The 13,746-nt window shown below is 45.2% G+C and overlaps 1 protein-coding gene across 4 annotated transcripts in view; it reads right to left on the minus strand.

Annotated features, from left to right (window-relative positions):
* Positions 1-13,746, minus strand: part of LOC138641969 (ATP-dependent translocase ABCB1-like) — a 434,165-nt gene that overhangs the window by 40,952 nt on the left and 379,467 nt on the right. The window lies entirely within an intron of this gene.

Genomic DNA, 13,746 nt, shown 5'->3' on the forward strand with positions numbered 1-13,746 from the left:
AAATAACATAGTTTTCTCTGCATATTGATAATGGTAATCCATTTTCCTTTCCCATATTCATGAAACATTACTCTCATAGAACTGTATGGATTAAATGAATATTCCTAAGACTGGGTACAGATGACTGTGTATTCGCTCATCCACGAGAATCGGGTCGATTATGCGAACGACACTCTGATCAAACTCTAGTTTAGAGTTTGATCAGAATGTGATCATAGTGCAATCCGATTTTCTAGGATCAGGAGAAGAAGGAAAATAAATGCCTCAATTTTCTCCATTCTATCCGTCTGTGGAAATGGGATTGCACTTATTATTATTATTATTATTATACATTTTTATAGCGCCATTTATTCCATGGTGCTTTACATGTGAATACGGGCAAATATAGACAAATACATTAAACATGAGCAGATAACAAGGCACACGAGTACATAAGGAGGGAGGACCCTGCCCGCGAGGGCTCACAGTCTGCAGGGGGTGGGTGAGGATACACCAAGAGAGGGAAGAGCTGGCTGTGCAGCTGTTCAGTAGGTTGAGGATCACTGCAGGCTGTAGGCTTGTCGGAAGAGATGAGTCTTCAGGTTCTTTTTGAAGGTTTCTATGGTAGGCGCAAGTCTGATGTGTTGGGATAGAGAGTTCCAGAGTATGGGGGAAGCACGGGAGAAGTCTTGGATGCGGTTATGGGAAGAAGAGAGGAGAGGGGAGTAGAGAAGGAGGTCTTGGGAGGATCGGAGGTCGCGTGTAAGTAGGTACCGGGAGACCATGTCACAGATGTATGGAGGAGACAGGTTGTGGATGGCTTTGTATGTCAGTGTGAGGGTTTTGAACTGGAGTCTCTGGGCGATAGGAAGCCAGTGAAGGGCTTGACACAGGGGAGAGGCTGGGGAATAGCGGGGAGACAGGTGGATTAGTCGGGCAGCAGAGTGTAGGATGGATTGGAGTGGTGCCAGAGTGCTAGAGGGGAGTCCAGAGAGTAGGAGGTTGCAGTAGTCGAGGCGGGAGATGATAAGGGCATGCACTAGCGTTTTTGCAGTGTTGCGGTCAAGGAAAGCACGGATCCGGGAAATATTTTTGAGTTTGAGACGACAGGAGGAGGCAATGGCTTGGATATGTGGCTTGAAAGAGAGGGCAGATTCGAGGATCACCCCGAGGCACCGGGCGAGTGGGACTGGGGATAGTGAGCAGCCATTGACATTGATGGATAGGTCTGGTGGAGGGGTAGAGTGAGATGGGGGAAAGATGATGAATTCTGTTTTGTCCATGTTCAGTTGTAGAAAGCGAGCAGAAAAGAAGGTTGAAATGGCAGACAGACAGTGCGGGATTTTGGTAAGCAAGGAGGAGAGGTCAGGTCCGGAGAGGTAGATCTGTGTGTCATCAGCGTAGAGATGGTACTGCATACCGTGGGATTCTATGAGCTGTCCCAGGCCGAAAGTGTAGATGGAGAAGAGTAGGGGTCCTAGAACAGAGCCTTGAGGAACACCGACTGACAAGGGGCGAAGTGAGGAGGTGGTGTGGGGGAGGGAGACACTGAATGTTCGGTCTGTCAGATATGATGAGATCCAGGAAAGGGCCAAGTCTGTGATGCCAAGGGATGAGAGGATTTGTAGCAAAAGGGAGTGGTCTACAGTGTCAAAGGCAGAAGACAAGTCCAGGAGAAGGAGGACAGAGTAGTGTCGCTTGCTCCTGGCAGTTAGTAGGTCATTGGTGACTTTAGTTAGGGCAGTTTCAGTTGAGTGATGGGAACGGAAGCCTGATTGTAACCGATCAAAGAGTGAGCAGGAGGAGAAGTGGGAGGACAGTTCAAGATGGACGTGTTGCTCCAGCAATTTGGAGGCATAAGGGAGAAGAGATATTGGGCGATAGCTAGACACAGAGGATGGGTCGAGGGAGGGCTTTTTGAGGATGGGTGTGATCTTGGCATGCTTGAAGGATGAGGGAAAGACACCTGTTGTGAGTGAGAGGTTGAAGAGGTGCGTTAGGGTTGGGATGAAGACCATGGAAAGGTTAGGGATGAGGTGGGATGGGAGCGGGTCAAGCGTGCAGGTGGTGAGGTGTGATCTTGACAGGAGGGTGGAGAGCTTAGATGACTTAGATGTCATTAGAATGTAGTCCGATTTTCTCCATGGGCTCATTGACTTGCATAGCCGAGCATGGTCCGAATAGGTGTCAGGTTAAGCTTTTCTTCATCGATATCTTTTGCATCATGATATCGCTATCATTTTAAGAAAAGCTACATACATCATGTGTTGTGTCCCTGCCTTTGATTCGGGATCACACACCATCTATGATGCCCCATCTAGTGGCCAACTAGGGGTACTACTCCCCTAACACTATACGGGCCTGGGGCACTTACTTTCCCGAACAACAGCGATGTACATTTGGTATGCATATTACTCATGTTATATATATATATATATATATATATATATATATATATAACATGAGTAATATGCTTCATGTGCAGCAGCACTCAATATAGACAGTGATAATACATTTACATAATGTATAGCAGTATCACACAGTACATGAACACATTAATTAAAGACAAAATGCAAACAGATGTAGGGGAGAAAAAGGAACAGTAATAATACCACTTCCCCTACAAACACACCATGTCACTAAACAGCACAGTGAGTATCTGCAGCCCTATATGCAGGCCCTCTCACTGATTCCAAGATTGTAGACACTGTGATACTAGTTAGTGGACACATCTTGATTTAACATGTCCCTTTTGTCACATTATTTTCAGGGGTACCATCATTTCTGTCCAGGCCTATTTCATGAGTTTTATTTTTTTTAAAATGTAAACCTTTTTAAAAAATTCTGTGGAAGCATGGTTGAAAAGCAATGTCTGACTTTCATTTGTTCATGTTCATAGATGTTTTATTTATTAATTCTTTTGACAGATTCAAGTTATTTCTGTGACTATTGTGGGTTTTTCTGGCATTAAACGAGGGGTACCAGCAATTTTGACCACATGTGTATGCATATTGCTGCCATGGTGCATGTTTTTATTATGACTACATACTGTATGTACCATTATTTATGCTTTGGACTTGCTTTTTTCTTCAAATATGTATTTACAACTGTTCAATAAAGATTTTTTGATATACTTTATATATTGTATAGCACTCCAATTTTTGAGTTTTTGATGTTATACAGGAGTATACAAATACTATCCATAATTAATTATATGGGGAAATACAGATGTTTGATGAAGCTAATACGTTCTCAAGTAATTGGTTGTCACGATCCATTTTTTGATGCGTGGCAGCTTTGGTTCCCACTATGATTTAAATGTAGCTTTTTTTTCCTTTCAGGCCAGCAGGGGTAAATGTCAGTTTCCCTTGCTGGCTGTGTACTACAATTGCAGAGTTGTTAGTTCAGCTGTTGTGGGTAGTGACCACTCCCATCATCCTTTAAATAATCACCTGATGCATCAGCTGACTGTCGGTGATAGAGCAATATATGTTGACCAAGCCTGGAATAAGGAGCTCTCTGGCTGCAGTGGTGAATCTGATGGTTTTATGGAGTTGGTTCGGGTGCCTTTCTTCTGCTGTGTGGTGCTTTGCTAAGTTTGGTATTTTTACCTCGTCTGTCTCGTGTTTGTCACTGTTCCCTGTGTTGTACCATCTGCAGTGGTGAGCAGCTGGCCAGTGCACTAGCCAGGGTAGTGCGAGGTGACAGCAAGGGATGAGGTTCCTGATGGGGGCGGGCGGAAGGACCAGCTTAGGGTAATAGGGGAGTTCAAGGACAGGCTCAGGTTTGAGCTCAGGAGGTGTCCCATCCATCACTCCCTATTGGTAAGGCCTTCCTCTCCCTTTACCATCCTGCTGTGTGTGTGTTGTGCTGTCTCCTGTCTGACTCCCTGCTGGGCCATTACGTATCGTGACATTGGTGTTAGGGTATGTGCACACGTTCAAGTTTTTTTGCATTTTTTTGCAATAAAAACGCGATAAAAACGCATTAAAAAACGCCTACATATGCATCCTATAATTTAGAATGCATTCTGCAATTTTTGTGCACATGATGCGTTTTTTTCCGCAAAAAAAAACGCATTGCGGTAAAAAAAGCAGCATGTTCATTAATTTTGTGGATTTTCTGCGTTTGTCCCGCTATTCTATGCATTTGGAAAAAACGCAAGAAAAAACGCATCAAAAAACGCATAAAAAACACGCAAAAAATGCATCAAAACCGCGAAAAAAACGCCTGCGGATTTCTGGCAGAAATGTCAGGTTTTTGTCAGGAAAATTTCTGCCAGAAATCCTGACGTGTGCACATACCCTTAATGTAATTTCTGTGAGTTTGTTTATATTGTTATCGCGTAATTGCAGTCTGTGATATCTTTCTGTGCCTGCTGCTGCAGCTGGAGATATTAACACTAATTTGTGGAAATGTAAACAGTCCTGCTTTGGTATCCATCTGCTGGCATCTTATAGACGCCTCTCCATTATTAACCCGGCTTAATATCACCTTCCAATAGCAAGGTGACATTAACCCCTTATTACCCCATATCCCACCACTACACGGGAGTGGGAAGAGAGGGGCTAAGTGCCAGAATTGGCACGTCTTACAGATGCACCATTTCTGGGGCGGCTGTGGACTGGTATTTGTAACCGGGGGGCCAATATCCATGGCCCCTCTCTAGGCTATGAATATCAGCCCGCAGATGTCTGCGTATCCTTTCTGGCTATAAAATATAGGGGACCCCATGTCATTTTTTGGGAGGTCCCCCTATTTTAATAGCCAGTAAATGCTACGCAGACAGCTGCGGGCTAATATTCATAGCCTGAGAGGGGCCATAGGTATTGCCCCCTTCCCAGGCTACAAATATTGGCCTATCCATTATTAAGGAAAGGGTTAAAAAAACTAAAGACACAGCCAGAAAAAATATTTTAGTATTCTTCATTTAACCATACTTACCATACTTCAACGCCTGCAAAAAACGTAAAATAATAAACCGTATACTACCTGTCTGCCGTAATCCAATTAATAACGAGTGTCCCACGATGATTTCCCCTATAGAACAGTGACATCTGGTGATGTCACTGCTCTATAGGACCCTTAGTGACACGCTGACAGGAGACAATGGCTCCTGCAGTGCATCACTGAGAAGTTACTATAGTTCAAAGTTTCACTTTATGGCAAAAGCTGCGTGGGAACTTTCTCACACAGTAATGCCAAAAGTGATACTAGGGACTATTTTTTTTTTAACAGCGGCGGAGGAATACAGTGCAGAAGGATATCTTCCTCCCGTCATTGTATTCCTCAAGCCCCTAGAGAGTGGTCGCATCAGCTGATGATGCCATTCTCCACGGGAGATCGTCGTGGGACACTCGTGGATTTCTGCGGATCAGGGAGTATAGTGTTTGTTTTGAATTTTCATATTTTTTACAGATGGCACTGGCTTCGGGGAACAAAGTGACAAGTGATGGTGAGTATGTACTCTATGTTACAGTATATGTACTGTATGTCTATATGTATGTATTGTATGTAATGTATGAATGTATTGTATGTAGTATGTACAGTGGGGCAAAAAAGTATTTAGTCAGTCAGCAATAGTGCAAGTTCCACCACTTAAAAAGATGAGAGGCGTCTGTAATTTACATCATAGGTAGACCTCAACTATGGGAGACAAACTGAGAAAAAAAAATCCAGAAAATCACATTGTCTGTTTTTTTAACATTTTATTTGCATATTATGGTGGAAAATAAGTATTTGGTCAGAAACAAAATTTCATCTCAATACTTTGTAATATATCCTTTGTTGGCAATGACAGAGGTCAAACGTTTTCTGTAAGTCTTCACAAAGTTGCCACACACTGTTGTTGGTATGTTGGCCCATTCCTCCATGCAGATCTCCTCTAGAGCAGTGATGTTTTTGGCTTTTCGCTTGGCAACACGGACTTTCAACTCCCTCCAAAGGTTTTCTATAGGGTTGAGATCTGGAGACTGGCTAGGCCACTCCAGGACCTTTAAATGCTTCTTACGAAGCCACTCCTTCGTTGCCCTGGCGGTGTGCTTTGGATCATTGTCATGTTGAAAGACCCAGCCACGTTTCATCTTCAATGCCCTTGCTGATGGAAGGAGGTTTGCACTCAAAATCTCACGATACATGGCCCCATTCATTCTTTCATGTACCCGGATCAGTCGTCCTGGCCCCTTTGCAGAGAAACAGCCCCAAAGCATGATGTTTCCACCACAATGCTTTACAGTAGGTATGGTGTTTGATGGATGCAACTCAGTATTCTTTTTCCTCCAAACACGACAAGTTGTGTTTCTACCAAACAGTTCCAGTTTGGTTTCATCAGACCATAGGACATTCTCCCAAAACTCCTCTGGATCATCCAAATGCTCTCTAGCAAACTTCAGACGGGCCCGGACATGTACTGGCTTAAGCAGTGGGACACGTCTGGCACTGCAGGATCTGAGTCCATGGTGGCGTAGTGTGTTACTTATGGTAGGCCTTGTTACATTGGTCCCAGCTCTCTGCAGTTCATTCACTAGGTCCCCCCGCATGGTTCTGGGATTTTTGCTCACCGTTCTTTTGATCATTCTGACCCCACGGCGTGGGATTTTGCGTGGAGCCCCAGATCGAGGGAGATTATCAGTGGTCTTGTATGTCTTCCATTTTCTAATTATTGCTCCCACTGTTGATTTCTTCACTCCAAGCTGGTTGGCTATTGCAGATTCAGTCTTCCCAGCCTGGTGCAGGGCTACAATTTTGTTTCTGGTGTCCTTTGACAGCTCTTTGGTCTTCACCATAGTGGAGTTTGGAGTCAGACTGTTTGAGGGTGTGCACAGGTGTCTTTTTATACTGATAACAAGTTTAAACAGGTGCCATTACTACAGGTAATGAGTGGAGGAAAGAGGAGACTCTTAAAGAAGAAGTTACAGGTCTGTGAGAGCCAGAAATCTTGATTGTTTGTTCCTGACCAAATACTTATTTTCCACCATAATATGCAAATAAAATGTTAAAAAAACAAACAATGTGATTTTCTGGATTTTTTTTTCTCAGTTTGTCTCCCATAGTTGAGGTCTACCTATGATGTAAATTACAGACGCCTCTCATCTTTTTAAGTGGTGGAACTTGCACTATTGCTGACTGACTAAATACTTTTTTGCCCCACTGTATGTAGTATGTTGTGTGTATGTAGTATGTTGTATGTATGTAGTATGTATGTTGTATGTATGTATGTATGTGGTATGTATATTGTATGTATGTAGTATGTATGCAGTATGTATTTATGTAGTATGTATGTAGCATGTTGTATGTATGTATGTATGTAGTATGTATGTTGTATGTATGTAGTATGTATGCTGCATTTATGTAGTATGTATGTAGTGTGTTGTATGTGTGTATGTTGTATGTATGTATGTTGTATGTTGTATGTATGTAGTATGTATGTATGTTGTATGTATGAAGTATGTATGCAGTATGTAGGTTGTATGTATGTAGTATGTAGGTGTATGTATGATGTATGTATGTAGTATGTATGTTGCATGTATGTGGTATGTATGATGTATGTATGTAGTATGTATGTAGTATGTATGTTGCATCTATGTAGTATGTATGTAGTATGTATGTAGTATGTATGTAGTATGTTGATGATGGGACTACTACTGTCCCATCATTGACTAATGTGTCAATCACTGTCATTGTAGCAGGCATAGCCCGATGGGATTTGCAGTCCCAACGGACGATGCATGAACACACCCACACAGACCCCCGGCAGCCCGCACAGACCCCCGAGATGCCCGTACAGACCCCCGGCAGCCTGCACAGACCCCTGAGAGGCCCATACAGACCCCTGGCAGGCCCGCACAGACCCCAAGAGGCCCATACAGACCCCCCATAGGCCCGAACAGACCCCAAGAGGCCCATACAGAACCCCGGCAGCACGCACAGACCCCCAAGAGGCCCGTATAGACCCCTGGCAGGCCCGCACAGACCCCCGAGAGGCCCGCACACACAGATACGCAGTCTCCGCCACATACCGCCCACGCACCGCCCTCCACCGACATCATTTCAGCAGCCAATCACAGCCATGTCATTAGTTAACATGGCTAACATGCCTAACAGGATGTGCCCACACTTCTTAGGATCCTCATTGGCTGAATTGAATAAAACTGGCTCATTGCATTAGGGGAACTTCTGATTCCGGTATTCGATATTGTAAAAATATTGGATCTCAGTATCGGAACTCCGAGACAGCAAATATCGGCCGATACTCGATATTTGCAGTATCAGAATGCTCAACACTAGTCAAGAACATAAACTTCATCCCTTTAAAGACCTTTTCCTTTTATACGGACGTCCCAGGACCCAGGGCCACGGAACGAGTCAGCCACCGTGACATCCAACCTTTGAGCAAACTGGATCCGATACCAAGTACCCCCTTGCCCTGACGGGGCGCTCCAGATATAGTAGAAGACCTGTTGATCCCTAGTATAATATTTCTACTGTGGTAAAAATGATGCCACTTTGATAGTGTCTGCCACTATTTTTTGGAAATGTGAACAATCCTGGTTGGGTATATATCTGCGTGGTTGGGTGTAGTGGAAGACCTGTCGGTCCCTATTATACTATTTTTACTTTGGTTAAATTCATGCCACTTTGTTGGTGTCTGCCAATAAATTTTTACATTTTGTTTAAATGTGTAGACTCCTGATTGGGTCTCCTTTTTGTGTGTTGTCTGTAGCAGTAGACCTCCGACATCGGCAGTCCTCCATTCTCTTTGAGTCAACTACCCGTGTTAATATCCTTACATTTTTCAGACAACAGTAATCTATAAAACTGATCTGTATTCCACCTAAGTGTACCTGAGCATCAATTTAAATGTTTTTTAATTACTTATATAGTGCCAAAAATTCAACATTTGCTTTAATACATTTACAGACATTACTCTTACCATTGGGACTCACAATCTAAATTTACTATCTGAATGTCTTTGTAGCGTGGGTAGAAAAATAATCACTGGGCGTAAACACTCGCCAACACTGGTAGGACATACAAACTCTTTGCAGATGCTGCCCTGGTGGCAGGGCCGGCTCCGGGTTTACATGGGTCCTGGGCGAAAGAGTCCCGGTGGGCCCCTTTAACACATACCACAATTCATAATGCACGGATACGGCAGAGAAATATAGGTATAGTACAATGCCAAAGATTTCACTTACTTCTTACATTACATGAGTGATATCTATTGTGCATTCTACATTAAGCTCAGAAACCGGACAGTATAGTCATCTATACAGAATGAGCCCCATATATTGCTCCAAACAGAATAATGAGCCCAATATTATGCTCCACACCGAATAATGAGCCTCACATAATGCTCCACACAGTATTATGGGCACCACAGAGTACTCCATACAGAATGAGCCGCATATATTGCTCCATATGGAATTGATCCCATATAATGCTCCATACAGTATAGTGAGCCACATATAATTCTCCATACAGTATATAATGGCCCCCATCTATTGCTCCATATATAATGGGCCTCATATAAAGCTCCATACAGTATATGATCGGCCCCATACAGTATACTGAGTCCCATATATGACTCCATACAGAATGGGCCCCATATAATACTCCTTACAGAATGGGTCCCATATAATGCTCCAAAAATAATTTGCCCCAGAAGATGCTCCATGTATAATGGGCCCCATATAATGCTCCATATATAATTAGTCCCATAAGATGCTTCATATATTATTAGCCCCATATACTGCTCCATATGTAATTGGCCCCATATACTGCTCCATATTGAATTGGCCACATAAGATGCTCCATATTAAATTGGCCCCATATAATGCTCCCTATAGAATTGGCTTCATAAGATGCTCCCTATATTATTGGCCCCATAAGATACTCCATATAGAATTAGCCCCACATAATGCTCCATATATGGGCCCCTTCTGATGGTCCCCATATATTGCTCCAAATATTTTAAAAAATGAAATTATCACCTCTCGTTGCTTGACGCTGCTCTGCTCTGGACTCCTCCCTGTTGGCGTCTTTCTGCTCTCTGTGCTGTGACTGCTCAGGCAGAGGGCGCACTCTGGTGACGTCATCGCGCCCTCTGACCTGAACGTCACAGTCAGAGGATGGAAGACGCTGCAGTGCTGGAACCGAGGGGGGTAAATATTGCAAGTGCCGGGCCCAGAGCGGGCGGGGGTCCACTCGCCTGCTTAGGGCCCCGGCACTTGCCCGGGTGCGCCGGGTGCTGATGCTGGCCCTGCCGGGTGGGGTTGGAACACAGGACTTCAGCACTGCAAGGGTGCTAATATTTTGCATTGATGACTGAACGTTTCTGTGGTTGGAAGCATATCACTGCAATGCGAACTCTGTGCCTCACTGCTGTTTTGGGGAAAACCAATGACAAGACTGTCTTCCAGCATATTTTGATACTGCAGCATGGGTGCGTTCCTTTCCAGGGTGGAAGCAACTGGCAAAATTAACTTTTCCATTGTGGATAAAACACACTGGCAACACAGTAGTCGGCACTATTTTGAATCCTAACTACCGTATATACTTGAGTATAAGCCGACCTGAGTATAAGCCAACCCCCCTAATTTTGCCACAAAAAACTGGGAAAACTTATTGACTCGAGTATAAGCCTAGGGTGGAAATGCAGCATTTACCGGTGAATTTCAAAAATAAAAATAGATCATTATTGCCCCATAGCTGTGCCATATAGTGCTCTGCACCGTTCATATTTCCCCATAGCTCTGCCATATAGTGCTGTGCACCGTTCATATTTCCCCATAGCTCTGCCATATAGTGCTCTGCACCGTTCATATTGCCCCATATCTGCCCCATATAGTGCTCTGCGCTGTTCATATTGCCCCATATCTGCCCCATATAGTGCTCTGCACTGTTCATGTTGCCCCATATCTGCCCCATATAGTGCTCTGCACTGTTCATACTGCTCCATATCTGCCCCATATAGTGCTCTGCACTGTTCATATTGCTCCATATCTGCCCCATATAGTGCTCTGCACTGTTCATATTGCTCCATATCTGCCCCATATAGTGCTCTGCACTGTTCATATTGCTCCATATCTGCCCCATATAGTGCTCTGCACTGTTCATATTGCTCCATATCTGCCCCATATAGTGCTCTGCACTGTTCATATTGCCCCCATATCTGCCCCATATAGTGCTCTGCACTGTTCATATTGCTCCATATCTGCCCCATATAGTGCTCTGCACCGTTCATACTGCCCCATAGATGCTCGGTATAAATCTGTGCCGCCGCTGCTGCTGCTGCAATAAAAAAAAAAAAGCCATGCTCACCTTTCTTGATTGCAGCTTCCAGCGTCCGGTCCCGGCGTCTCCCCGCTCTGACTGATCAGGCAGAGGGCGCCGCGCACACTATATGCGTCATCGCGCCCTCTGACCTGAACAGTCAGAGCGCAGATAGACGCCGGGAAGATGGAGCGGCGCCCGGTGGCTGGAACGCGGACAGGTGAATATTACATACTTACCTGGTCCCGACGTCCGGCTCCCCCTGCCATCCCACGGTCTTCTGTGCCGCAGCTTCTTCCTCTATCAGCGGTCACCGACACCGCTGATTAGAGAAATGAATAGGCTTATTCATTTCTCTAATGAGCGGTCCCACGTGACCGCTGAAGAGGGGAAGAAGCTGCAGCACAGAAGACCGTGGGATGGCAGGAGGATCGCCAGGATCGCCAGGACTAGGTAAGTATACCTCAGCGCCCTCTCCCCCTCACCCGCCGACCCCACCGCTACCGTGACTCGAGTATAAGCCGAGAGGGGCACTTTCAGCCAAAAAATTTGGGCTGAAAATCTCGGCTTATACTCGAGTATATACGGTATACGGGTAACAATCATGTTGCAGATAGTGTTGCACGTCGGCGCTTGTGAGTCGGTCTCTTTCATGAGGTCCAACTCCACAGTGTGCTGGTGGCGTGATAGCACTCAAGTTTTCTTCCTCCATCCCCTCATGACAACCACAGACAGCAGGGTGGGAATCATTATTGTCTTCGTCTCCTAAATGTTGCACGTCTATCACCTTTTCTCTTTCTCAACCTTTTTGGTGTCCTTCTCTATTTGTTCCTCCCAATGGCAACCGCCTGTGAAACGACAGACCTGGACTTATATTGTTAACCCTAAAGGCATAATCCTCTGCTTCCTTCCCCTGGGATCAGCACCACCACCTCCTCACCCAGACTATTTAAAGTGTACTCCAGCATGTAGATAATAGTAATTGTGATGCTGATGATGGCATCATCACCGCTAACCATCTTAATTAGAGTTGAGCGACCTTGACCTTTTTAGAGTCGAGCCGGGTTTCGCGAAACCCGACTATCTCAAAAGTCGGGTCGAGTGAAATCGGCCGATTATGACGTAAAGTCGGGATCGACCGAAACACGAAACCCAATGCAAGTCAATGGGGCAGCATAGTCGGCAGTGAGTGGGGGCCAGGAAAACACCTAGAGTGCCCATTTTAATGTCAAAACCATCCATTCTTCTTAATGAAGCTTGTCAAGCGTAATTTACCTTATAATAATTGGAAGGCATTTGAAATTGGGGGTCATTTGGCTAAAGTTGTGGTGGGTAGGGCTGGTTCAAGTAATTAGTGGGCCCAGGAAATCTGGACCACGTCACGGCAGTGGAGCAGGGAGAGGTAAGTATTTCAACTTTGCAAGTGCTGTGAACCTGAGCAAGCAGGGGGGGCCCACTCGTTGGCATTGGCACTGGCACAGGGCCCCTCAAAGTACAGCGGTGTGTTTGCACGGCGGGGGTGCCTCCCACCGGCAGCAACACTTTTGCGTACCATGAGAGGCCCTGTGCCAGTGACGTCGCCAACTAGTATTCCTCCCCCCCACCTGATGAAGGAACCTGCACTTTCATCTGCACCTTCCTGTTTGTCCCCGTGTAAGGTGGTATGGTATGCGGGAAGGGGGACCTGACTTTCAGCAGGGTCACAATCTTGCAGTGTAGCGTGCACGGGAAATGTTGCGCTATGGGTCAATGTACCAGCAGACTCATCTATCACTGGCTGGGCAATGGGCAGGATGAGGAGGAAACACAGATATAGGCCCAAAGAATAAAGTGGGCTAAATGCAGTTCAAAATTGGTAACACAGGACTAATCAGGGGGCATTGCAGTGGAGGACAACTGGAATGAGAGGCTGACACAGAGAGTAAGTAGTCGAAATGCAGTTCATAATTGGCAACAGTAGTAAACAGGCGGCACAGCTTTGTTCAGTGGAGGAGAACAGCATGGAGTGGCAGACACCGATAGTAGGCCCCAACCCAACTAGTAGGCCAAATGCAGTCTAACATTAACAACTACTTAACGAGCGCCTGAAAACGGAATTTCAGGACAGGAAACCAGGAGAACAGCAAGGAGCGGCAGACACCGATAGTAGGCCCCAAACCAACTAGTACGCCAAATGCAGTTGTTCCGTTTAACCACAATTTAATGAGAGCCTGAAGATAGAAGTTCAGGAAAGGCAACCTGGAGAACACCTTGGAGTGGAACACACCATCTCTCTACACCCCATACCCAATTTGTAGGCCTAATGCAGCGTAGTTTCCAACAACTACTAAACGAGAGCCGGAAGATCGAAGCAATGGAGAGGAAACCTGGGGAACACTTTGGAGTGTAACACACCATCTCTCTACACCCCATACCCAATTTGTAGGCCTAATGCAGCGTAGTTTCCAACAACTACTAAACGAGAGCCGGAAGATCGAAGCAATGGAGAGGAAA

Source organism: Ranitomeya imitator, chromosome 6, assembly GCF_032444005.1.
Source record: "Ranitomeya imitator isolate aRanImi1 chromosome 6, aRanImi1.pri, whole genome shotgun sequence".
Taxonomy (NCBI): domain Eukaryota; kingdom Metazoa; phylum Chordata; class Amphibia; order Anura; family Dendrobatidae; genus Ranitomeya; species Ranitomeya imitator.